The sequence below is a fragment of the Rhinoderma darwinii genome, chromosome 1 (assembly GCF_050947455.1).
Source record: "Rhinoderma darwinii isolate aRhiDar2 chromosome 1, aRhiDar2.hap1, whole genome shotgun sequence".
Lineage (NCBI taxonomy): Eukaryota > Metazoa > Chordata > Amphibia > Anura > Rhinodermatidae > Rhinoderma > Rhinoderma darwinii.
Genome location: NC_134687.1, coordinates 64,394,319 through 64,421,975, shown reverse-complemented (window position 1 = coordinate 64,421,975; position 27,657 = coordinate 64,394,319). Strand labels below are relative to the sequence as shown.

General features: G+C 40.6%; 1 protein-coding gene across 3 annotated transcripts in view; it reads left to right on the top strand.

Annotated features, from left to right (window-relative positions):
* Positions 1–27,657, top strand: part of PDS5A (PDS5 cohesin associated factor A) — a 153,161-nt gene that overhangs the window by 9,462 nt on the left and 116,042 nt on the right. The gene's annotated exons all lie outside the window — the stretch shown is intronic.

Below are 27,657 nucleotides of genomic sequence, written 5' to 3'. Positions count from 1 at the left end.
TTGGATGTATTATGTATATTCAATCTGGTTGTCTTTCCGCACTGTGGAAATCATCTCTGTTTTTAACATATGTGTTCTTTTAGATGAATTCAATAAAGTTACTTTGTTTTAATACTATTTTGGTGTGTCAGACTCCGAACTTTAGGTTTTGCTATTAATCAGCGGGTTCCACCGTTACTACCATGCTTGAGTCCCCATAGATACTATGTACTAAGTCCGATATATGACTATAACAAATGAACTTTTCCGTGGTGTTCTTCATGTAGGTATACTATTATGGGGGATGTTAACTAGTAACTCTTTTGTGTGGTATTACTATCTGTTTTACAAGCAGATATATTTAAATTTAGAAAAATTCAAATTTTTGCTAAAATTTGACGTTTTTCACAAATAAATATTGAATTTATCGACCAAATTTTTTCACTAACAAAGTATAATATGTCTCGAGAAAACAATCTCAGAATCACTTGGATAGGTAAAAGCATTCCAGAGTTATTACCATATAAAGTGACACATGTCAGATTTGAAACAATTATCTGTGTCCACGAGGCCAAAACAGGCTGCGTCCTGAAGGGGTTAAAGAGGCTCTGTCACCAGATTTTGCAACCCCTATCTGCTATTGCAGCAGATAGGCGCTGCAATGTAGATTACAGTAACGTTTTTTGTTTTTAAAAAACGAGCATTTTTGGCCAAGTTATGACCATTTTTGTAGTTATGCAAATGAGGCTTGCAAAAGTACAACTGGGCGTGTTGAAAAGTAAAAGTACAACTGGGCGTGTATTATGTGCGTACATCGGGGCGTGTTTACTACTTTTACTAGCTGGGCGTTCTGATGAGAAGTATCATCCACTTCTCTTCAGAACGCCCAGCTTCTGCCAGATCACGCTGTGACGTCACTCACAGGTCCTGCATCGTGTCAGACGAGCGAGGACACATTGGCACCAGAGGCTACAGTTGATTCTGCAGCAGCATCGGCGTTTGCAGGTAAGTCGATGTAGCTACTTACCTGCAAACGCTGATGCTGCTGCAGAATCAACTGTAGCCTCTGGTGCCGATGTGGCCGACACGATGCAGGACCTGGGGCAGGAAGTGAGTGACGTCACAGCGTGATCTCTTGAGAACACGCTGTGTCTGCACTGCCAGAAGCTGGGCGTTCTGAAGAGAAGTGGATGATACTTCTCGTCAGAACGCCCAGCTAGTAGAAGTAGTAAACACGCCCAGATGTAACACACACATAATACACGCCCAGTTGTACTTTTACTTTTCAACACGCCCAGTTTTACTTTTGCAAGCCTCATTTGCATAAATACAAAAATGGTCATAACTTGGCCAAAAATTCTCGTTTTTTAAAAACAAAAAACGTTACTCTTATCTACATTGCAGCGCCTATCTGCTACAATAGCAGATAGGGGTTGCAAAATCTGGTGACAGAGCCTCTTTAAGCTTTGTCTACTATCGCTGACTTTCGGCTACTTCCTGACTTTATGGTCGGGAGTTATGAAAACAGTGTAGCTATGCTGTTTTCGTAACTTCTATAGTAGTGAATAGCTGTTACGGAAGCAACGTATCTCAGCGAGCTACGCTTTTTTCACCTTCATGGTTTGAAATCAGCTGAAACACACCGGTAGAACGGGATTTAGGTGGGACCAACATCTATCTGACGTTTGACATGTCCTGTGGATATGTCATAGATGTCCCTCGCGGGAAAACCCCTTAAAGATAATTTTAAGACCAGATTCTGGGGATAAATTCAGATATCCTTTAAATCCCACCACATTGAACCAGACCTCATATTGTAGTGTCAATTGCATGAAAATTGTTTTCTCGTCATCGTCTTATTTCTTTTAAAGAGGTATTCCCATCTCAGACATTTATAGCATAGTCATAGGATATGACATAAATGTCCGATAGATGCACCAGCTGTTGTCGCTGGGCTCTGCCTACTGACTGACAAGGTGCCTGAGTTTTTCTGTATACAGTGAGTTTTCCTATGCTGTTTCCGGAATTCCCATAGAAGTGAATGGAAATAACAAACCATGTAGCACAGTGAGCTACGCTGTTTTCGCAACTCCGTTTCACTTGTTTGAGAAACAGAATAGCAAAACTCGCTAGTCTGTTTCTGAAAATCCCGGCCAGCTTGTTACCCAGTAGCCGGAGTCCAGCGGCAGAATGTGGTACAGGGGGCCCTGTACTAGACCAAGAGGTGGGACCCACATCTATTGGACAATTATGGCATATACCATAAATGTCCAAGATGGGGAAAACCCCCTTTAGGCCTAGTCAAACACTGAGTTTTTTTGCATGCAATCGCTGGAGTGTCTCTAAGTAGCAGTTTTTTTGTTTCTTTTTATAATCTGTGTGAATGGAAGGACTTCATAATGTAAAATATTGGCAAACTCTAGTTTCACTGGTGCTTCCCTTTTTAACCTTTTAAGGACGTGGACTAGTTGGCACGTTCAGGACGCAGCCCCATTTTTCAAATCTGTCACTTTGTGGTAATAACTTTTGAATTCTTTTACCTATCCAAGTGATTCTGAGTTTGTTTGTTTTCTCATGAGACCTTGAGCTTTCTTACTGGTAAAATTTGGTCAATACATTCAGTATTAAATTATGGAAAAACACCCAAATGTAGCGAAAATGGAGCATTTTTCTAAATTTAAATGTATCTGTTTGTACGACAGGTGGTTTATACCACACAAAATAGTTGCTAATTAACATTTCCCGTATGTCTACTTTAGATTGGCATCGTTTTATTTTTCTAGGACGTTACAAGGCTTAGAACTTTAGCAGCAATTTCTCACATTTTCTAGAAAATTTCAAAAGGCTATTTTTACAGGGGCCAGTTCAGTTCTGAAGTGGTTTTGAGGGGCCCATACAATGCAAACCCCCATAAATCGCCCCATTTGAAAAACTGAACCCCTCAAAGTATTCAAAACTGCTATGTACAAATTTAATATTTTCTTGCAGAAACTCATTTGTAATCCTTTTTTCTTCAGAAGCAGAGGAGCACCTAGAGGATTTTGGGGCCTTTTTTTTTTTTTTAGAAGAATATATTTTAGGCACCATGTCAGGTTTGAAGTGGTCTTGTGGGGCCAAAACAGTTGAAACACCCCCGAAAAGACACAATTTGACAAACTACACCCCTCGAGGAATTTATCAAGGGGTATAGTGGGCATTTTGACACCACAGTTTTTTTGCTGAATTTAGTGGAATGAAGCCGTGAAAATGAAAATCGAAAAAAAAAAATTCAAATGAAACGTAGAAATTTTCAATTTTTACAAGGAATAAAGGAGAAAAGGCACCCCAACATTTGAAAAGCAATTTCTCCCGATTACAGCAATACTCTATAGTTTCATAAACTGCTGTTTGGACACACGGCCGGGCTCAGAAGGGAAGGCTCACCATTTGGAGATCAAATTTAGCGGGAATGGTTTTCAGGTGCCATGTCACAAGTACAAAGTGCCTGCGGGGCCAAAACGGTAGGAACCCCCTAAAGTGACACTATTTGGGAAACTACATCCCTTAACCCCTTCCCACTCCTGGACGTACTATTAGGTCATGGCAGCTGTATCGTTCGCGCTCCATGACCTAATAGTACGTCTCGGGAGTAACGGCCGTTTCGGCCGTCCTCCGGACACATACAGGAGCTGTGACAGCTGCTGTCTCGTACAGCAGCTGTCACAGCTCCTACAGCGGGGACCGATCGCTGTGTCCCCGCTGATTAACCCCTTAAAGCCGCGTTCTATAGAGATCGCGGCTTTTTAGGGGTTAAGCTGCCATCGCCGGCCTGCTACGCGATAGCGGCCGGCGATGGTGACTATGGCAACCGGACACCAAACAATGGCGTCCGGCTATGCCATAGACGGAAGCCTAGTGGGTCCTGACAACGTCAGGACCCACTATGCTTGCTGTCAGGGAGTAGCTGACAGTTCTAATACACTGCACTACGCATGTAGTGCAGTGTATTAGAATAGCGATCAGGGCCTCCTGCCCTCAAGTCCCCTAGTGGGACAAAGTAATAAAGTAAAAAAAAAGTTAAAAAAAGATGTGTAAAAATAAGAAAATAAAAGTTTTAATGGTGTTAAAAGTAAAAATCCCCCTTTTTCCCTTATCAGTCCTTTATTATTAATAAAAATATATAAACAAACAAATAAACTATACATAATTGGTATCGCCGCGTCCGTAACGGCCTGAACTACAAAATTATTTCGTTATTTATCCCGCATGGTGAACGCCGTAAAAGAAAATAATAATAAACCGAACCACAATCACAATTGTTTGGTCACTTCACCTCCCAAAAATGGAATAAAAAGAGATCAAAAAGTCGCATGTACCTAAAAATGGTACTGATCGAAACTACAGTTCGTTACGCAAAAAATAAGTCCTCGCACGGCTTTATTGATTGAAAAATAAAAACGTTATGGCTCTTAGAATAAGGGAACACAAAAAGTGAATGATTGTTTACAAAACGTATTTTATTGTGCAAACGCCATAAGACATAAAAATAAACTATAAACATCTGGTATCGCCGTAATCGTATCGCCCCGCAGAATAAAGTGAATGTCATTTATAGCGCACGGTGCACGCCGTAAAAAAAAAAAAGAATAAAAAAACAATAGTAGAATTGCTGTTTATTAGTCACCACGCCACCTAAAAATAGAATAAAAACTGATCAAAAAGCCGCATGCACCCCAAGAAAACTACAATGAATTCCTCAAGGGGTCTAGTTTCCAAATTGGGGTCACTTTTGGGGGGTTCCCAATGTTTTGGCACCACAAGACCTCTTCAAACCGGACATGGTGCCTAATAAAAAAGAGGCCTCAAAATCCACTAGGTGCTCCTTTGCTTCGGAGGCCGGTGCTTCAGTCCATTACCGCACTAGGGCCACATGTGGGATATTTCTCAAAACTGCAGAATCTGGGCAATACGTATTAAGTTGCGTTTCTCTGATAAATCCTTTTGTGTTATAAAAAAAAAATGGTATAAAGAGGATTTTCTGACAAAAAAAAAAATATGTAAATTTCACCTCTACTTTGCTCTAAATTTCTGTGAAACACCTAAAGGGTTCATAAACTTTCTAAATGCTGTTGTGAATACTTTGAGTGGTCTAGTTTCTAAAATGGGGTATTTGATAGGGGTTTCTAATATATGGGCCCCTCAAAGCAGCTTCAGAACTGAACTGGAACCTAAAAAAATAAATAAATGAGGCAATACTTCGCTTCTTACATTATACTGATAATGAGCCGTGCCCACCCCGAGGTGACCCCAGTTTTGACCGTTTGTATAAACGGAGACCCCTATTAGACCGTTCCAGTGCCCGGTTTTCCCAAGCATACACCCCGAGAAGTGTATTTCTATTGAGGAGTCCCTGGTACATTTTAAAGGGAGGGTTCAATTCTGCGAGTACCTGCCGGGTAAGAGGGCAAGGTATGGCGTGAAGATGTATAAGCTGCGAGAGTGCATCAGGGTATACCTACAGGTTTAGGATATATGAAGGAAAGGCCACCCCCAAACCAGACTGCATCCTGGACTACAATAGGTACATGGGAGGGATGGACTTGTAAGATCAAATCCTGAAGCCCTACAGCGCCATGCGGTGTGGTATAAGAAGCTGGCCGGGCACATCATACAGATGGCATTGTACAATGTGTATGTGCTACGTCGATGTGCAGGCCAGACGGGAACTTTCCTGGAATTTCAAGAGGTGATTATCAAGAACCTAATCTTTAGGGACCAAGAAGGGGGGCACCCAGTACTTCTGGAAGCGAGGCCGCATGCATCGTACCAGGGCAACACTTTCCAGAAGAAGTTCCCCAAACTGCACTTCTTTTGACTTTTTCACTTCTTGCCAAAGTCTGCTATAAGAGGGGGTAAGGGAGGACACAATATATCAATGTGACACGTGTCCTGAAAAACCAGAGCTCTGTATGAAAGAGTGTTTTAAAATTTATCATCCCTTGGTTTATAATTTACCCCAATTTTACTTACCCTGATGTACTCCGCACAGCTTATCCCCCCTCGTCTTTCCCTTCTGGGCCCTGCTGTGTGCCCAGGCAGCTGATAACAGCCACATGTAGGGTATTGCCATACCCGGGAGAACCCACATTACAGTTTATGGGGTGTAGGTCTCTGGTCAAAATGCTCACTACACCTCTAGATGAATGCCTTAAGGGTGTAGTTATTAAAACGGGGTCACTTCTTGCGGGTTTCAACTGTACTGGTACCTCAGGGGCTTCTGCATACATGACTTCGCACTAGAAAATCCCCAGTAGGCCAAATGGTGGTCCTTTCCTTCTGAGCCCTCCCATGGGCCCAAACGGCAGTTTATCGCAACAAATGGGGTATTGCGGCACTCAGAACAAATTGCTCAACAGAATGGGGTATTTTGTTTCTTGTGAAAATAAGAAATTCAGCCAAAACGACATATTATTTGAAAAAAATAATTTTGTTTTCATTCCCAGCCCAATTCAAATAAGTTCTGTGAAAAAACTATGGGGTCAAAATGGTCACAACACCCATAAATGAATTCCTTGAGGGGTGTGGTTTCCAAAATGGGGTCACTTATGGTGGGTTTCCATTGCTTTGATACCTCTGGGGCTCTGCAAATGCGACATGGCACCCGAAAACCAATCCAGCAAAATCTGGACTCCAACAAACATATAGTGCTCCTTTCCTTCTGAGCCCTCCCATGGGCCCAAACGGCAGTTTATCACCACAAATGGGGTATTGCCACACTAAGGACAAATTGGGCAACAAAATGGGGTATTTTGTTCCCTGTGAAAATAAGAAATTTTGATCACAAATCACATTTTATTGGGAAAAATTTTTTTCATTTCACAGCCCAATTCAAATACGTGCTGTGAAAAAACTGCGGTCAAAATGGTAACAACAACCATAAATGAATTCCTTGAGGGGTGTAGTTTCCAAAATGGGGTCACTATTGGGGGATTCCTACTGTTTTGGCACCTCAACACCTCTTCAAACCTGGCATGCTGCCTAAAATATATTCTAATAAAAAAGAGGACTCAAAATGCACTAGGTGCTTCTTTGCTTCTAGGGCTTGTTTTATTCCACGAGCGCAGTAGAGCCACATGTGGGACATTTCTAAAAACTGCAGAATCTGGACAATACATATTTAGTAGTGTTTCTCTGGTAAAACCTACTGTGTTACAGAAAAAAAAATGAATAAAATTGAAATTCAGCAAGAAAAATGAAATTTGCAAATTTCACCTCCACTTTGCTTTAATTCCTGTGAAATGCCTGAAGGGTTAAAAAGTTTTTAAAGTGGGGTGTTTTATCAGGGTTTCTAATACATAGGCCCCACAAAGCCACTTCAGATCTCAAGAGGTACCTTAAAAAAAAGGCTTGAAATTTTCTTAAAAATGAGAAATTGCTGTTTATGTTCTAAGCCTTGTAACGTCCAAGAAAAATAAAATAATGTTCAAAAAACGATGTCAATCTAAAGTAGACATATGGGAAATGTGAACTAGTAACTATTTTGGGTGGTATAACCGTCTGTTTTACAAGCAGATGCATTTCAATTCTGAAAAATGCAATTTTGTAAAAATTTTCTCTAAATTTTGCAATTTTTCACCAATAATCACTGAATATATCGACCAAATTTTACCACGAACATGAAGCCCAATGTGTCACGAGAAAACAATCTCAGAATCGCTTGGGTAGTTTTAAGCATTCCGACGTTATTACCACATAAAGTGAAATATGTCAGATTTGAAAAATGGGCTCTGAGCCTTAAGGCCAAAACTAGGCTGCGTCCTTAAGGGGTTAAAGAATCTATCTAGGGGTATAGTTAGAATTTGGAATCCACTGGTCTTTTGCATAATTTATTGGAATTAGTCCGTAAAAATGAATATCAACATTTTTCCACTAAAAAATAGTTTTTTAATTTTCACAAGGTATAAAGGAGAAAAACCATCCAACACATGGACACACGGCAGGAGCGCTATTTGGCATGCAGATTTTGCTGGATTGGTTTTTGCTCGCCATGTTGCTTTTGCAAAACCCTAAAGTACCAGAGTACAGTGGAAGCCCCCAAGAAGTTACCCCGTTTTAGAAACTACACCCCTCAAGGCATTTATCGTTTGCCTGGACGTATGACTGGGCTCAGAAGTGAAGAGCACCATGCGTATTTGAGGTCTATTTTGGTGATTTTCATAGCATTGGCCCACAATTGCAGGGCTCTGAGGTCAAATAGGTGTCACTACTTGGGGGTTTGTTTTACTATTTTGGAAACTACATCCCTTTAGGCATTTTAAGGGGTGTAGTGAGCATTTTGACCCCACAGGTGTTCATTAGTAATTAATGCACAGCAGATGGTGCAAAGTGAAAATTGCAATTTTCTGCTAATATGCCATTTTAGGGCACAATATGTTGTGCCCAGTTTGTGCCACCAAAGACACACTTCGCAAACTGCAAAGCTGGTTCACCCGGGTATGCTGATGCCCTATACGTGGACGTAAACTGCTGTTTGGGCACACTGTAGGGTTCAGAAGAGACGGAGCGCCATTTGGCCTTTGGAGCGCAGATTTAGCTTGGCAGTTTTTCTATTTGGAGTTTTACTGGTATGTCAGTTTATAATGTGGGGGCATATGTAATCTGTGCGGAGTACATCAGGGTATAATAAGAGGGTATAATAACGCAGTAAATAAATAATTCATAGATATGTGGCCAGTGTCGCACAGATAAATGGTGCCTGATCTTATCCGCTTTTGGACGCTCTGCACATTTTGTCGCTATATTCTGAGAGCCAGAACTTTATTTTTCAGTCAAAAAGCTTGTTTATTGCGGTACGGGTTGTCGTTTTTATTGGTACTAATTTGGGGTACATGGGACTTTTTGATCACAGGGGTGGTGATGAATAAAATAGCGATTATGGCCTTGTTTTATTTTCTTTTTGCGGTGTTCACCGAGCGGGAAAAATATTATAGTTTTGTAGATTGGGTCGCTACGGACGCAGCAATACCAAATATGTGTACTTTTTTTTTTTTTTTTTTAACGCTTTCATTTTTTTCCTATAATAAAAGGCTTATTATAGAAAAAAAGGCAGTGTTTGTTTGGAAACTTTCAGTTTTACACTTTTCAAAATTTGTATGCATTAGGTCTGTCAGTCATTCACTGACAGCAAGCCTATTAGGTTCCGTCTCTGGGCAGGGCCTAATAGGCTATCGTACGTGGTAGACCAGGAGGCCATTGTTGGGCGAGATCACACTGTGAATTACAGTTTACAGCGAGATTACGCTTGCTGTGCTGTAAGTCCCACACAAACTTTACCGAAATGTAGGGATTGTGAATAGACATCCCGTCCTGGTTGGAGGTGATGTCTATTCACTGTCAAGACACTTCAGTAACGTTAATGCGTGTGTATGTGACAGCACATAGTGAATAACACAGTATCATTATGTGCTGATTACATGAATGGAAAGAAGTGTATGACGCTGATTGGTCAGCAACAATTTCCAAGGAACAAGGCAGCACATCCAAAAATAAGAATTTTATTTACCCACAAATGCGACGTTTCAGTCCAGCAGGACCTTTCAGTCCTGCTGGACTGAAACGTCGCATTTGTGGGTAAATAAAATTCTGTGCTGCCTTGTTCCTTAAATTGTTGTTTCCATCTGTGGAACCTTGGATCAGGTTCCTGTAAAGTCTTGCACCCATTATATTACATCAAATGTTATCTCCGGTGCTGTGATCATCTTCCTTTCTTCAGCTGATTGGTCAGCGTCATACACTTCTCTCCACAACGCCCACTTGGTCAAAAGTAAAAACACGCCCAGTTGGGCATTAAAGGGAATGTGTCGCTAGAAATTGTTTTTTTTTTTTTTTTTTCAGTTAAACAATTAGTATTTGTGTGATTACACATTGTTTTAATATTTTTTCACAAGTCAGGAAAGAGTATAAATTAGATTCTAATTTATAACATTTCCATGTGCTGGTCACTAGAGGGAGCAGTTCCCAAAATTGCGGCACTGTGGTAAAGTAACCTCATTGATTTATGCTGCAAATTTGGGGTGGACACACTCTCCTCTAGTGTCCTCACACAATCCCCCCTCCCTTCAAACCTCCTACACTGTGTGCCGCCATTTTCTGAGCGACTGCACAGTGTAGGACCCCAGGGCTATCTGAACTTATTTCCTGTTAGGGCATACTGAGGTATGCCCTAACAACTGCCTGTGTACAATCAGTACACAGGCTAATGTAATGGCATATAGATCTATGCCAGTACATTACAGTTACAAAATTGAAATGATAAATCCCTTTATGGGATTAAAAAAAAAAGTTAAATGAATGTAAAAAAAATTAATGATAAATAAATAAAAAGTTACAAAAAATACACAATCACATTTTTTTATAAATAAAGTTTTTAAAATGTAAGTCCCAAAACATGAAATAATATAGACCTATTTGGTATCTCCACGACCGTAACAACCTGTACAACAAATGTATAACATTATGATCGGAGTCTGGTGTAAAAAAAAAAACAAAAAAAACTGCTGCGGAACTGCTTTTTGTTCTGCATTTTCGCCAAAATAAAAATTAAACGATAATTTATTTATACCAAAAAATGGTACCTACATAAAGTACAACTTGTTCCCCAAAAAACAAAGTCTCATACAACTATGTCGTACAAAAAATAAGCGTTATGAGCGTCTGGATGCAAAGATGGAAATCTAAAAAAATTGTTCTGTCCTCAAGGTCAAAATTGGCCGTGTCCTTAACCGCTTCCCGACCGCCCACTGTATATTCACGTCGGCACTTGCTGGGCTCTGTGCAGTGCCGACGTGAATTCACGGTGGGTGTTAAAAGCGCGATCCGGGTGTCTCAGAGTAGCGCGGACACCCGGATCGCGCTGTTAACCCCTGTCTCTGGTCCCGGAGACATGACCGGGACCTAATTGGTTCAGGTCCCGGTCATGTGATCACAGGGAAAGCTTGTTGTAGCAACGAACGGGAAAGTTTGTTACTACAACAAACTGGAAAGTTTGTTGCTACAACAAACTTTCCCGGGGACCGATTGTGGGTGAAGCAGTCGGTTATAAGGCAGAACCGGGGGCCACACAACGGCCCCCGGGCCTGCCATGCACAGCAGCCTATGAGAACCAGCCGGAGGCCGGTCCTCATAAGCTTCCTGTCAGTGTGACTCATTTTCACACTGACAGTTTATAATACGTTACACTATCTAGGTAGTGTAATGTATTATAGCAGCGATCAGTGCTGCCAGTCTTCAAGTAAAAAGTAAAAAAATAAAGTAATAAAAATGTTTTATAAAAGTGTAAAAACAAGTTATAAAAACAAAAAATGCTTTTTTTCCCTATAATAAGTCTTTTATTATAGGAAAAAAATGAAAATGTTAAAAAAAAGTACACATATTTGGTATCACCGCGTTCGTAACGACCCAAACTATAATGTTATTTTCCCCGCACGGTCAACAGCGCAAAAAAAATAATTAAAAAACAATGTCGGAATCACTATTTTTTTGGTAATCAACCCTCCAAAAATATAGAATAAAAAGTGATCAAAAAGTCGCATGTACCCTAAAATAGTACCAATAAAAACGACATCCCGTCCCGCAAAAAGCAAGCCCTTACACCGCTGTTTTGACTGAAAAATAAAAAAGTTGTGGCTCTCAGAATATGGTGACACAAAAACAAAATAATTTTATCAAAGTGATTTTATTGCGCAAATGCCACAAAACATGAAAAAAACGATATACATCTGCTATCGCCGTAATCGTATCGACCCGCAGAATAACGTAAAATGTCATTTATAGCGCACGGTGAAAAGTGTAAAAAAAAAGACAAAAAACATTGTCAGAATTTGTTTTTTTGTCACTTTGCTTGCCAAAAAAAATCTAATAAAAAGTGATAAAAAAAATCACATGTAAAATCACATGAAAACTACAGATTGTCCCGCAACAAATAAGTCCTTGCACGGCTCCGGTGAAGAAAAAATAAAAAAAGTTCTGGCTCTCAGAATATAGCGACAGAAATTGTGCAGTGTCCAAAAGCTGATAAGATCGGGCGCCATTTATCAGTGCGACATCGGCCACATATCTGCGGATTATTATTTATTTACCGAATTATTATACCCTCTTATGTCCTGATGTACTCTGACCAATTTACACATACCCCCACATCATAAACTGAAATACCAGCAAAACCCCAAATAGAACCGTTACCAAGCAAACTCTACGCTCCAAAAGCCAAATGGCACTCCCTCCCTTCTGAGCCCCACAGCGTGCCCAAACACCAGTTTACATCCACATATATATTTTATATCCGGGAGAACCCGCTCAACATTGTATGAGGTATTTGTCTTCAGTGGCACAAACTGGGCACAACATATTGTGCGTTAATATCAGTGGAAAATTGTAATTTTCACTTTGCACCATCTGCTGCGCATTAACGCCTTCGCGCACCACGACTTAATAGCATGTCGTGGTGCGAGGGGTTATATATGGAGCGGGCTCACGCGCTGCGCCCGCTCCATATTCTGCAGGTGTCCGCTGGGTATTACAGCTGACACCGGGGACTAATGGACAGGAACAGCGATCGCGCTGTTACAGGAGCCTGTAAAAATTATATTATACTGCAATACATTAGTACTGCAGTGTATTGTACCAGCGACCTAATGATCGCTCGTTCCAGTCCCCTAAAGGGACTTTTGGGAGGTTTCCACTGTTTTGGTACCTCAGGGGCTTTTCAAATGCGACATGACACCTGAAAACCATTCCAGCTAAATTTGAGCTCCAAAAGCCAAATATTGTTCCTTCCCTTCTGAGTCCTGCCGTGTGTCCAAACAGCAGTTTATTACTACATATGGCGTATTGCTGTAATCAGGACACATTGCGTTACAAATTTTGGGGTGATTTTTCTCTTTTATTCATTGTAAAAATTAAACATTTCTGTTTTTTCAGAAAAAAGTAGATTTTCATTTTCACGGCCTAATTCCACTAGATTCAGCAAAAAAACTGTGGGGTCAAAATGCTAACTATACCCCTAGAAACATTCCTTGAGGGGTGTAGTCTACAAAGTGGGGTCACTTTTGGGGGGTTTCCACTGTTTTGCTCCCTCCAGGGCGTTGCAAACGCGACATGGCACTGAAAACCAATCCAGCAAAATCTGCGCTTCAAAATCCAAATGGCGCTCCCTCCCTTCTGAGCTCCGCCGTGGGTCCAAACAGCAGTTTAGTACCACATATGGGGTATTGCTGTAATCGGGAGAAGTAGCTTTACAAGTTTTGGGGTGCTTTTTATTCTTTATTCCTTGCAAATATCTTTTTTTTTTTTTATTATATTTTTTCAGAAAGAAAGTAGATTTTCACTTTCACAGGCAAACTCCAATAAATATAGCAGAAGAACTGTGAGGTCAAGATGCTAACTATACCCCTAGAAAAATTCCTTGAGGGGTGCAGTTTCCAAAACCGTGTCACTTTTGGGGGATTTCCACTGTTTTGGCACTACAAGACCTCTTCAAACCCGACATGGTGCCTAAAATATATTCTAAAAAAAAAGAGGCCACAAAATCCACTAGGTGCTCCTTTGCTTCTGAGGCCGGTATTTCAGTCCATTTTCACACTAGGGCCACATGTGGGATATTTCTAAAAACTGCAGAATCTGGGCAATAAATTTTGTGTTGTGTTTCTCTGGTAAAACCTTCTGTGTTACAGAAAAAATGTATTACAAATGAATTGCAGCAAAAAAAATTAAATTTGTAAATTTCCCCTCTACTTTGCTTTAATTCCTGTGAAACGCCTAAAAGGTTAATAACCTTTCTGAATGCTGTTTTGAATACTTTGGGAGGTGCAGTTTTTAATAAGGGGTGATTTATGGGGTCTATCTAGTACATAAGGCCCTCAAAGCCGCTTTAGAACTGAACTGATCCCTGTAAAAATCGCCTTTTGAAATTTTCTTGAAAATGTGAGAAATTGCTGGTAAAGTACTAAGCCTTGTAACGTCCTAGAAAAATAAAATAATGTTCAAAAAACTATGCAAATATAAAGTAGACATATGGAATATGTGAAATAGTAACTATTTTGTGTGGTATTACGATCTGTTTTACAAGCAGATACATTTAAAATTAGAAAAATCATAATTTTTGCAAATTTTCTCAACATTTTGGTGTTTTTCACAAATAAGCAATGAATTTAATGACCAAATTTTTCCACTAATATAAAGTACAATATGCCACGAGAAAACAATCTCAGAATCGCTTGGATAGGCAAAAGTATTCCGGAGTTATTACCACATAAAGTAACACATGTCCGATTTGAAGAAATGGGGCTGGTCCTGAAGGCCAAAATGAGCTCGGTCTTGAAAGGGTTAACCCCTTCCCGCTCTTGGACGTACTATTAGGTCATGGCAGCTGTATTGTTCGCGCTCCATGAGCTAATAGTACGTCTCGGGAGTAACGGCCGTTTTGGCCGTCCTCCCGACACATACAGGAGCTGTGACAGCTGCTGTCTCGTACAGCAGCTGTCACAGCTCCTACAGCGGGGACCGATCACTGAGTCCCCGCTGATTAACCCCTTAAAAGCCGCGTTCAATAAAGATCGCTGCTTTTTAGGGGTTAAAGAGGCTCTGTCACCAGATTTTCAAACCCCTATGTCGTATTGCAGCAGATCGGCGCTGCAATGTAGATAACAGTAACGTTTTTTTTTTGTTTTTTTTTAAACTTGCATTTTTGGCCAAGTTATGAGCATTTTTATATTTATGCAAATGAGGCTTTCTTAAGTACAACTGGGCGTGTTTAAAGTGAAGTCCAAGTGGGCGTGTATTGTGTGTGTACATCTGGGCGTTTTTACTTGTTTTACTAGCTGGGCGTTGTGAATAGAAGTGTATGATGCTGACGAATCAGCATCATCCACTTCTCTTCACAACGCCCAGCTTCTGGCAGTGCAGACACACAGCGTGTTCTCGAGAGATCACGCTGTGACGTCACTTCCTGCCCCAGGTCCTGCATCGTGTCGGACGAGCGAGGACACATCGGCACCAGGCGACAGAGGCTACAGTTGATTCTGCAGCAGCATCGGCGTTTGCAGGTAAGTCGATGTAGCCTCTGTCGCCTGGTGCCGATGTGTCCTCGCTCGTCCAACACGATGCAGGACCTGGGGCAGGAAGTGACGTCACAGCGTGATCTCTCGAACACGCTGTGTGTCTGTGCACTGCCAGAAGCTGGGTGGTAACGAAGAGAAGTGGATGATGCTGATTCGTCAGCATCATACACTTCCATTCACAACGCCCAGCTAGTAAAACAAGTAAAAACGCCCAGATGTACACACACAATACACGCCCACTTGGACTTCAGTTTAAACACGCCCAGTTGTACTTAAGAAAGCCTCATTTGCATAAATATAAAAATAGTCACAACTTGGCCAAATCTACATTGCAGCGCCGATCTTCTGCAATACGAGATAGGGGTTTGAAAATATGGTGACAGAGCCTCTTTAAGCTGCCATCGCCGGCCTGCTACACGATAGCGGCCGGCTATGGTGACTATGGCAACCGGACATCAAACAATGGCGTCCGGCTATGCCATCAACGGAAGCCTAGTGGGTCCTGACAAAGTCAGGACCCACTATGCTTGCTGTCAGTGAGTAGCTGACAGTTCTAATACACTGCACTACGCATGTAGTGCAGTGTATTAGAATAGCGATCAGGGCCTCCTGCCCTCAAGTCCCCTAGTGGGAAAAAGTTGTGTAAAAATAAGAAAATAAAAGTTTTAAAAGTATTAAAAGTAAAAATCCCCCTTTTTTCCCTTATCAGTCATTTATTATTAATAAAAATATATAAACAAACAAACTATACATAATTGGTATCGCCGCGTCCGTAACGCCCTGAACTACAAAATTATTTCGTTATTTATCGCGCACGGTGAACGCCGTAAAAGAAAATAATAATAAACCGTACCAGAATCACAATTGTTTGGTCACTTCACCTCCCAAAAAATTGAATAAAAAGAGATCAAAAAGTCGCATGTACCTAAAAATGGTACTGAACGAAACTACAGTTCGTTACGCAAAAAATAAGTCCTCGCACGGCTTTATTAATGGGAAAAAAAAAAAGTTCTGGCTCTTAGAATAAGGGAACACAAAAAGTGAATGATTGTTTACAAAACGTATTTTATTGTGCAAATGCCATAAGACATAAAAAAAAACCCTATAAACATCTGGTATCGCCGTAATCGTATCGCCACGCAGAATAAAGTGAATGTCATTTATAGCGCACCGTGCACGCCGTAAAAAAAATAGAATAAAAAAACAATAGTAGAATTGCTGTTTTTTAGTCACCACGCCACCTAAAAATAGAATAAAAACTGATCAAAAAGTCGCATGCACCCCATGAAAACGGCAATGAATTCCTCAAGGGGTCGAGTTTCCAAAATGGGGTCACTTTTGGGGGGTTTCCACTGTTTTGGCACCACAAGACCTCTTCAAACCGGACATGGTGCGTAATAAAAAAGGAGGGTTCAAAATCCACTAGGTGCTCCTTTGCTTCGGAGGCCGGTGCTTCAGTCCATTACCGCCCGAGGGCCACATGTGGGATATTTCTCAAAACTGCAGAATCTGGGCAATACGTATTAAGTTGCGTTTCTCTGATAAAACCTTTTGTGTTATAAAAAAAAAATGGTATAAAGAGGATTTTCTGACAAAAAAAAATGTAAATTTCACCTCTACTTTGCTCTAAATTCCTGTGAAACACCTAAAGGGTTCATAAACTTTCTAAATGCTGTTGTGAATACTTTGAGGGGTCTAGTTTCTAAAATGGGGTGTTTGAAGGGGTTTCTAATATATAGGCCCCTCAAAGCAACTTCAGAACTGAGCTGTAACCTAAAAAAAATAAATAAATTAGACAATACTTCGCTTCTTACATTATACTGATAATGAGCCGTGCCCACCCCGAGATGACCCCAGTTTTGACCGTTTGTATAAACGGAGACCCCTATTAGACCGTTCCAGTGCCCGGTTTTCCCAAGCATACACCCCCGAGAAGTGTATTTCTATTGATGATTCCTTGGTACATTTTAAAGGGAGGGTTCAATTCCGCGAGTACCTGCCGGGTAAGAAGGCAAGGTATGGCGTGAAGATGTATAAGCTGTGCGAGAGTGCATCAGGGTATACCTACAGATTTAGGATATATGAAGGGAAGGACAGCAGTATTCAGCCCCCAGAATGCCCCCCCTTACTGGGAGTTAATGCAAAAATTGTGTGGGATTTGGTGCACCCACTGCTGGACCAGGGTTACCACCTCTACCTGGATAATTTTTATACCAGCGTCCCACTCTTCAACTGCCTCGCTTCCAGTCCTGCGGCATGCGGCCCTGCTAGAAGAAATCTGAGAGGCCTCCCTAAGACTCTGCTTGGGCAAACACTCAGAAGGGGTGAGAGCAGGGCACATTCTAGCAGCAACATATTGTGTGTCAAGTACAAGGACAAGAGAGACGTCCTTGTATTGACAACAATACATGGCCACACCAGTACCCATGTACCAGTACAGAGACCCCCAAACCAGACTGCATCCTGAACTACAATAGGTACATGGCAGGGGTGGACTTGTCAGATCAAGTCCTGAAGCCCTACAGCGCCATGCGGTGTGGTATAAGAAGCTGGCCGTGCACATGATACAGATGGCATTGTACAATGTGTACGTGCTACGTCGATGTACAGGCCCGACAGGAACTTTCCTGGAATTTCAAAAGGTGATTATCAAGAACCTAATCTTTAGGGACCAAGAAGGGGGGAACCCAGTACTTCTGGAAGCGAGGCCGCATGCATCGTACCAGGGCAACACTTTCCAGAAGAAGTTCCCCAAACTGCACTTCTTTTGACTTTTTCACTTCTTGCCAAAGTCTGCTATAAGAGGGGGTAAGGGAGGACACAATATATCAATGTGACACGTGTCCTGAAAAACCAGAGCTCTGTATGAAAGAGTGTTTTAAAATTTATCATCCCTTGGTTTATAATTTACCCCAATTTTACTTACCCTGATGTACTCCGCACAGCTTATCCCCCCTCGTCTTTCCCTTCTGGGCCCTGCTGTGTGCCCAGGCAGCTGATAACAGCCACATGTAGGGTATTGCCATACCGAGGAGAACCCACATTACAGTTTATGGTGTATATGTCTCCGGTCAAAATGCTCACTACACCTCTAGATGAATGCCTTAAGGGTGTAGTTTTTAAAACGGGGTCACTTCTCGAGGGTTTCAACCGTACTGGTACCTCAGGGGCTTCTGCATATATGACTTCGCACCAGAAAATCCCCAGTAGCCCAAATGGTGGTCCTTTCCTTCTGAGCCCTCCCATGGGCCCAAATGGCAGTTTATCACCACAAATGGGGTATTGCGGCACTCTGAAAAAATTGCGCAACAGAATGGGGTATTTTGTTTCTTGTGAAAATAAGACATTTTCAGCCAAAACGACATATTATTGGGAAAAATTTATTTTGTTTTAATTCCCAGCCCAATTCAAATAAGTTCTGTGAAAAAACTGTGCAGTCAAAATTGTAACAACAACCATATTTGAATTCCTTGAGGGGTGTGGTTTCCAAAATGGGGTCACTTATGGTGGGTTTCCATTGCTTTGATACCTCTGGGGCTCTGCAAATGCGACATGGCACCCGAAAACCAATCCAGCTAATCTGGACTCCAACAAACACATAGCGCTCCTTTCCTTCTGAGCCCTCCCATGGGCCCAAACGGCAGTTTATCACCACAAATGGGGTATTGCCGCACTAAGGACAAATTGGGCAACAAAATGGGGTATTTTGTTCCCTGTGAAAATAAGAAATTTTGATCACAAATGAAATTTTATTGGAAAAAATGAAATTTTTTTTAATTTCACAGCCCAATTCAAATACGTGCTGTGAAAAAACTGCGATCAAAATGGTAACAACAACCATAAATGAATTCCTTGAGGGGTGTAGTTTCCAAGATGGGGTCACTATTGGGGGATTTCTACTGTTTTGGCACCTCAACACCTTTTCAAACCTGGCATGCTGCCTAAAATATATTCTAATAAAAAAGAGGACTCAAAATGCACTAGGTGCTTCTTTGCTTCTAGGGCTTGTTTTATTCCACGAGCACAGTAGAGCCACATGTGGGACATTTCTAAAAACTGCAGAATCTGGACAATACATATTTAGTAGTGTTTCTCTGGTAAAACCTTCTGTGTTACAGAAAAAAAATTGAACAAAATTTAAATTCAGCAGGAAAAATGAAATTTGCAAATTTCACCTCCACTTTGATTTAATTCTTGTGAAATGCCTGAAGGGTTAAAAAAAACAACTTTCTAAATGCTGTTTTGAATACTTTGACGAGTCTAGTTTTTAAAATGGGGTTTGTTTTATCAGGGTTTCTAATACATAGGCCCCTCAAAGCCACTTCAGAACTCAAGAGGTACCTTAAAAAAAAGGCTTTTGAAATTTTCTTAAAAATATGAGAAATTGCTGTTTATGTTCTAAGCCTTGTAACGTCCAAGAAAAATAAAAGAATGTTCAAAAAACAATGCAAATCTAAAGTAGACATATGGGAAATGTGAGCTAGTAACTATTTTGGGTGGTATAACCATCTATTTTACAAGCAGATGCATTTAAATTCGGAAAAATGCTAATTTTTTCAAAATTTTCTATACATTTTGCGATTTTTCACCAATAAACACTGAATATATCGACCACATTTTACCACGAACATGAAGCCCAATGTGTCACGAGAAAACAATCTCAGAATCGCTTGAATAGGTTTAAGCATTCCGACGTTACCACATAAAGTGAAATATGTCAGATTTGAAAAATGGGCTCTGAGCCTTAAGGCCAAAACTAGGCTGCGTCCTTAAGGGGGTTAAGATAATTAATCTTTGAGATATTAATGTACTCTGTTGCCTCCCAACATTTCCATTAGAAGAAGACGAGGCAAGATTGATAGAAACGCACTATTATTGCAGCTATACCCCTAACACAAAATCAAAGACCTAAGCTCATAACTTAGATGTGATATTTACAGGAGGATCCTGTGTGTTAGAGACAGGCGGGGCCGCTGACACTGAACCCGTCAGGTCCGCAGGACTGACAGAGTAAGGTCATAGCGAATGATACAGCTGCTCTGTATACAGGATACAGAGCACCTGTATCTCAAAAAGTAAATCAAAACTTTTTTTTAAATTAAATTTTTTATTTTATATAATCAAAAAGTAAATAAAATACAAATACAGAAGATTCAAAAAACATACAAGAGGAACATAAAATCCAGCAAACAGGCAGAGATCCATGTCTGTTACAGCGTATACAACATGTCAGTCAAGGAAATGACTTGGAGCAGGAAAGAAGTGCAAGAGGCGGGCTAGTTCAATGCGACCCAGACAAAATAAGTGCCTATAACGTAGGCATATGGTGGTCGCTGGCAAATGAGACGGACCATACCTGTTTAGAGGAAGGACAGAGGAGAGACGGAGGGGAAGCCAATACGAAGTACTGCAGTGTAGAGGAAGGAAGGTGGGGGGCATGACTAACTTGGATCCTGAGTAGTGATGATAATACAGAAAAGATGCAGAAGGTCATCTTGTAGCTATAATGCCCTTAGGAGATGGGGGTGTGGTTGCCAGGGGATAGGCACATTAGGAGAGAAATGGTCTGGGGAAGGTTCCACTTCCTGTTTGGTACAGCATGGACAACGTAAGCTAACCAATGCATGGTACATAGAGGATCAAAGGAAAGTGTTCCACTGGAGCCAGGTGTTTGTGTAGCGAGTGGTCGTCTCGGGTTTAACCCCTTCAGGACTGAGCCTGTTTTGGCCTTCAGGGCGAAGCCGATTTTTCAAATCTGACATGTCACTTTATGTGGTAATAACTCTGGAATGCTTTTACCTATCCAAGCGATTCTGAGATGGTTTTCTCGTGACATATTGTACTTTATGATAGTAAAAAAATTTGGTTGATAAATTCAATATTTATTTGTAAAAAACACCAAGATTTGGAGAAAATGTGCAAAAATTAGCATTTTTCTAAATTTAAATGTATCTGCTTGTAAAACAGATCGTAATACCACACAAAATAGTTACTAGTTAACATTTCCCATATGTGTACTTTAGTTTGGCATCGTTTTTTGAACATCCTTTTATTTTTCTAGGACGTTACAAGACTTAGAACTTTAGCAGGAATTTCTCATATTTTCAAGAAAATTTCAAAAGGCGATTTTTACAAGGACCAGTTCAGTTCTGAAGTGGCTTTGAGGGCCTTATATATTAGAAAGTCCCCATAAATCACCCCATTTTGGAAACTGCACCCCTCAAAGTATTCAAAACAGCATTCAGAAAGTGTATTAACCCTTTTAGGCGTTTCACAGGAATTAAAGCAAAGTAGAGGTGAAAGTTAAACATTTCTTTTTTTTTTTTTTTTTTTACAAAATTCATTTGTAATAAAAAAAAAATCTATGCCACAGAAGGTTTTACCCGAGAAATGTAACTTATTATTTATTGCCCAGATTCTGCAGTTTTTAGAAATACCCCACATGTGGCCCTAGTGCAGTAATTTACTGAAATACAGGCCTCCGAAGCAAAGGAGCATCTAGTGGATTTTGGGGCCTCCTTTTTTTTAGCATATATTTTAGGTACCATGTCAGATTTGAAGAGGTCTTGTGGGGCCAAAACAATAAAGACCCCCAAAAGTGACCTCATTTTGGAAACTACACCCCTCAGGGAATTTATCTAGGGGTATAGTTAGCATTTTGAACCGACAGATTTTTTTGCTAAATTTATTTGAATTAGTTTGAAGATGAAAATCTACTTTTTTTTCTGAAAAAACGTAGAAATTTTTTCAAGGAATAAAAGAGAAAAAACACCCCAACATATGTAAAGCAATTTCTCCTGATTATAGCAATACCCCATATGTGGTAATAAACTGCTGTTTGGACCCACAGCAGGACTTAGAAGGGAAGGAGCACCATTTGGATTTTGAAATTCTGATTTTGCTGGAATAGTTTTCAGTGCCGTGTCGCGTTTGAAATGCACTGGAGGGAACAAAATAGTGGAAACCCCCGGAAAGTGACCCCATTTTGGAAACTACACTCATCAAGGAATTTTTCTAGGGGTAAAGTTAGCATTTTGACCCCACGGTTGTTTTTGCTGAATTCATTGGAATTATTCTGTAAAGGTAAAGATCGACTTTTTTTCTGAAAAAAGGTAGCCATTTTTAATTTTTACAAGGAATAAAGGAGAAAAAGCACCCCAACATTTGTAAAACAATTTCTCCCGATTACGGAAATATGCCATATGTGGTAATAAACTGCTTTCTGGACCCACAGCAAGGCTTAGAAGGGAAGGAGCACTATTTGGCTTTTGGAGCTCAAATTTAGCTGAAATGGTTTTTGGGTGCCATGTCACATTTGCAAAGCCCCTGAGGGACCAAAACAGTGGAAACCCCCCAAAAGTGGAAATTAGAACCACTTAAAGAATCTATCTAGGGATATAGTGAGCCTTTAGACCCCACAAGTCTTTTGCAGGATTTATTAGAATTAGGCCGTGAAAATGAATAACATTTCTTCCTCTAAAATGTTGCATTTTTCAATTTCACAAAGGATAAAGGGGGTAAAAGCACCCCAATATTTGTAAAGCAATTTCTTCCGAGTACGGCAATACCCCACGTGTGGTCATAAATGGTTTTTTATTAGAAAGTAATTAACCCTTTCTGGAATGATCCATTTTTTTATTTTCCTTTTTTATTTTTTTCCTCCACGCGTTCCAAGAGCCACAACTTTTTTTATTTTTCAGTCAATAGAGCGGTATGAGGGCTTATTTATTGAGGGTCGAGCGGTCGTTTTTATTGGTACCATTTTTTGGTACATACAACTTTTTGAGCACTTTTTATTACATTATTAGGTAGAGCCAAGGTGACCAAGAAAACAGCGATTTTGCCATTTTAAATTCTTTATTTTTCACGTGAGAAGCTCCATACATCACCCCCCACACTAAGACATGCTATGTTGTGGTGCGCGAAGGGGTTAATACGCAGCGCATGGTGCGGAGTGAAAATTACAATTTTCCACTCATGCCGTTTTAGTGCACTACATGTTATGCCCAGTTTGTGCCACTGAAGACAAATACCTCATAAAATATTAACCGGGTTCTCCCGGGTATGGCGATGCCATATCTGTGGACGTAAACTGGTGTTTAGGCACGCTGCAGGGCTCAGAAGGGAGGGAGCGCCATTTGGCTTTTGGGGCGCAGATGTAGGTTGGTAGTTGTTCTGTTTGGGGTTTTACTGGTGTTTCAGTTTATAATGTGGGGGCATATGTTATCTGTGCGGGGTACATCAGGGTATAATAAGAGGGTATAATAATGCAGTAAATAACTAATAATCCGCAGATATGTGGCCAGTGTCGCACTGATAAATGGCACCCGATCTTATCTGCTTTTGGACACTGCACATTTTGCATCGCCATATTCTGGGAGCCAGAACTGTTTTATTTTTTTCTCCACCGGAGCTGTGTGAGGGTTTATTCTTTGTGGGACAATCTGTAGGTTTTCATTGGTACCATTTTGGGGTACCAAAAATTTTTCTGATCACGTTTTATTCCATTTTTTTGGCATGCAAGGTGACCAAAAACCATCAATTCTGACAATGTTTTTTATTCGTTTTTTTTATGGCGTTCACCCTGGGCTATAAATTACCATTATATTTTATACTGCGCGTCGATACAATTACGGCGATACCATATGTATATAATTTTTTTATGTTTTGCAGCGTTTGTGCAATAAAATCACTTATTTATAAAATAAATAATCTTTTGTGTCACCATATTCTGAGAGCGATAACTTTTTTTATTTTTCAGTCAAAAAAGCGGTGTAAGGGCTTATTTTTTGCGGGACGGGATGTAGTTTGTATCGGTACAATTTTGGCGTACATGCGACTTTTTGATCACTTTTTATTGTATATTTTGGGAGGGTTGGTAACCAAAAAATTGTGATTTGGGCACTGTTTTCAGTTTATTTTTTTTTGCGGTGTTCACCGTGCGGGAAAAATATTACAGTTTTATAGTTGGGGTCGTTACGAACGCGGCGATACCAAATATGTGTACTTTTTTTAAGACGTTCATTTTTTTCCTAAAATAAAAGACTTATTATAGGAAAAAAGCATTCTTTGTTTATGTAACTTCTAACTTTTATTTTTACACTTTTTAAAAACATTTTTATTTATTTTTTACTTTTTTTACTTGTCCCACTAGGGGACACTTAGACTTGCAGCTCTGATCGCTGCTGGAACACATTACACCACACACGTAGTGTAATGTGTTCTAACTGTCATTGTGACGTAACTGTCACACTGACAGGAAGCATCGGAGGACCGGCCGAAGACTGCTCCTCCGAGGCTTCCGTACATGGCAACCCGGAGGTCATTGTCTGGCCTCTGGTTGCCATGATAAGGATCGCCAGCCCCCGCAAATGCATGTGGGGGGCTGCTGATCCGCTGTAAACCTCTTCGATGTGGTGATGGCAATCGACCACCGCATCGAAGGGGTTAATTGCAGATTTCAGCGGCGACAGGCAACGGGGAGAGCAGGGCAGACGCCCTGCACAGTTAACCGCCGCTGCGGTGTAGCGCCGCGCGGCGGTTAAAGAGGCTCTGTCACCAGATTTTGCAACCCCTATCTGCTATTGCAGCAGATAGGCGCTGCAATGTAGATTACAGTAACGTTTTTATTTTAAAAAAACGAGCATTTTTGGCCAAGTTATGACCATTTTTGTAGTTATGCAAATGAGGCTTGCAAAAGTCCAAGTGGGTGTGTTTAAAAGTAAAAGTCCAAGTGGGCGTGTATTATGTGCGTACATCGGGGCGTTTTTAATACTTTCACTAGCTGGGCGCTCTGATGAGAAGTAACATCCTCTTCTCTTCAGAACGCCCAGCTTGTGACAGTGCAGATCTGTGACGTCACTCACAGGTCCTGCATCGTGTCGGCACCAGAGGCTACAGTTGATTCTGCAGCAGCATCAGCGTTTGCAGGTAAGATCGACTTACCTGCAAACGCTGATGCTGCTGCAGAATCAACTGTAGCCTCTGGTGCCGACACGATGCAGGACCTGTGAGTGACGTCACAGATCTGCACTGTCACAAGCTGGGCGTTCTGAAGAGAAGAGGATGTTACTTCTCATCAGAGCGTCCAGCTAGTGAAAGTATTAAAAACGCCCCGATGTACGCACATAATACACGCCCACTTGGACTTTTACTTTTAAACACACCCACTTGGACTTTTGCAAGCCTCATTTGCATAACTACAAAAATGGTCATAACTTGGCCAAAAATGCTCGTTTTTTAAAAATAAAAACGTTACTGTAATCTACATTGCAGCGCCTATCTGCTGCAATAGCAGATAGGGGTTGCAAAATCTGGTGACAGAGCCTCTTTAACTGTTAAAGCGCAGACTTAACTGCACGCCCAGGTGTGCGAAGTTACTGCTCACCTGGACGTGCATTTACGCCAAGGTGCGGGAAGGGGTTAAACGATGAGATCCTCCATCCTCTGCACCAACGCAACCTCCTGGAACTAGGGATGAGCGATTTTGCCAAAAAATAAAATCTAGATTTGTTTTTTTTTCAACACTATAGGTGATTTTTCGATTTGAATCTCTATTTTCTTATTACCATTAAATAAATGGAAAAAAAATCTGAAGAGATCATTTACCCCTTTAGGACACAGCCTGTTTTGTCCTTGTGGACACAGATGATTTTTTCAAATCTGACGTGACACTTTATGTGGTAACTCCGGAACGCTTTTACCTATCCAAGCGATTCTGAGATTGTTTTCTCGTGACATATTGTACTTTAGGTTAGTGAAAAAATTTGGTCGATAAATTCAATATTTATTTGTGAAAAATTTGCAAAAATTAGCATTTTTCTAAATTTAAATGTATTTGCTTGTAAAACAGATAGTAAGTAATACCACATAAAATAGTTACTAGTTAACATCCCCTATATGTCTACTTTGTTTGCATCATTTTTTTTCACGTACTTTTATTTTTCTAGGACGTTACGAGGCTTAGAACTTTAGCAGCAATTTCTCATGTTTTCAATAAAATGTCAATAGGCCATTTTTTCACGGACCAGTTCAGTTCTGAAGTGGCTTTGAGGGCCTTATATATTAGAAAGTCCCCATAAATCACCCCATTTTGAAAACTGCACCCCTCAAGGTATTCAAAACCACATTCAGAAAGTATTTTAACCCTTTAGGCGTTTCACAGGAATTAAGGCAAAGTAGAGGTGAAATTTACAAATTTCATTTTTTTTTTGCCAAAATTCATTTGTAATAAAAAAAAAAAATCTGTAACACAGAAGGTTTTACCAGAGAAACGCAACTCAATATTTATTGCCCAGATTCTGCAGATTTTAGAAATATCCAACATGTGGCCCTAGTGTCCTAATGGACTGAAACACAGGCCGCAGAAGCAAAGGAGCACCTAGTGGATTTTGGGGTCTCCTTTTTTTAGGAATATATTTTTGGCACCATGTCAGGTTTGAGGAGGTCTTGTGGTACCTAAACAGTCGAAACCCCCAAAAAGTGACCCCATTTTGAAAACTACACCCCTCAAGGCATTTTTCTAGGGGTATACTTCGCATTTTGACCCCCCCATTTTTTTGCAGAATTTAGTGGAATTAGTCTGTGAAGATGAAAATCACCTATTTTTCTGTGGAAGCATAGAATTTTTTCATTTCTACAAGGAATAAAGGAGAAAAAGCCGCCCAACATTTGTAAAGCAATTTCTCCCGATTACGGCAATACCCCATATGTGGTCGTAAACTGATGTTTGGACCCACAGCAGGACTCAGGAGGGCACGAGGGCCTTTGGGATTTTGGAGCGCAGATTTTGCTGGATTGGTTTTCAGTGCCATGTCGGGTTTGAAACGCCCCGGAGGGACCAAAACAGTGGAAATCCCCCAAAAGTGACCCTATTTTGGAATCTACACCCCTCAAGGAATTTTTCTAGGGGTATAGTGAGCATTTTGGCCCCTCAGGATCTTTTTTAGAGCTAAGGTGACCAAAAAACAGCGATTTTGGCGCTTTAAATTCTTTAGCGTTCACCGTGCGCAATAAATTATGTTTTAATTTATTCTGCCGGTCGGTACGATTACGCCGATACCATATGTGTATAGTGTTTTTTTTTAAGTTTTGCAGCGTTTGTACAATAAAATTACGTTTCTATAAAATTATTTATTTTCTGAGACACGCTATTCTGAGCCGTAACTTTTATTTTTTCGTCAAAAAAGCTGTGGGAGTTCTTGTTTTTTGCGGGACGGGTTGTAGTTTTTATTGGTACCATTTTGGGGTAAATGCGACTTTTTGATCACTTTTTATTCTATATCTTGGGAGGGGTGGTGACCAAAAAATAGCGATACTGACAGTTTTCCGTTTATTTTGCCATTTTAACTCACCTGGTGTTCTGAGGAACAGCTCATATAGCTACTCACTCATCTAGCCTATAAAATGCAGAGTTAGCCCTGCCTCCCATTCCTTAACCCCTTAAGGACGCAGCCTAGTTTGGGCCTTAAGGCTCAGAGCCCATTTTTCAAATCTGACATATTTCACTTTATGTGGTAATAACGTCGGAATGCTTAAACCTATCCAAGCGATTCTGAGATTGTTTTCTCGTGACACTTTGGGC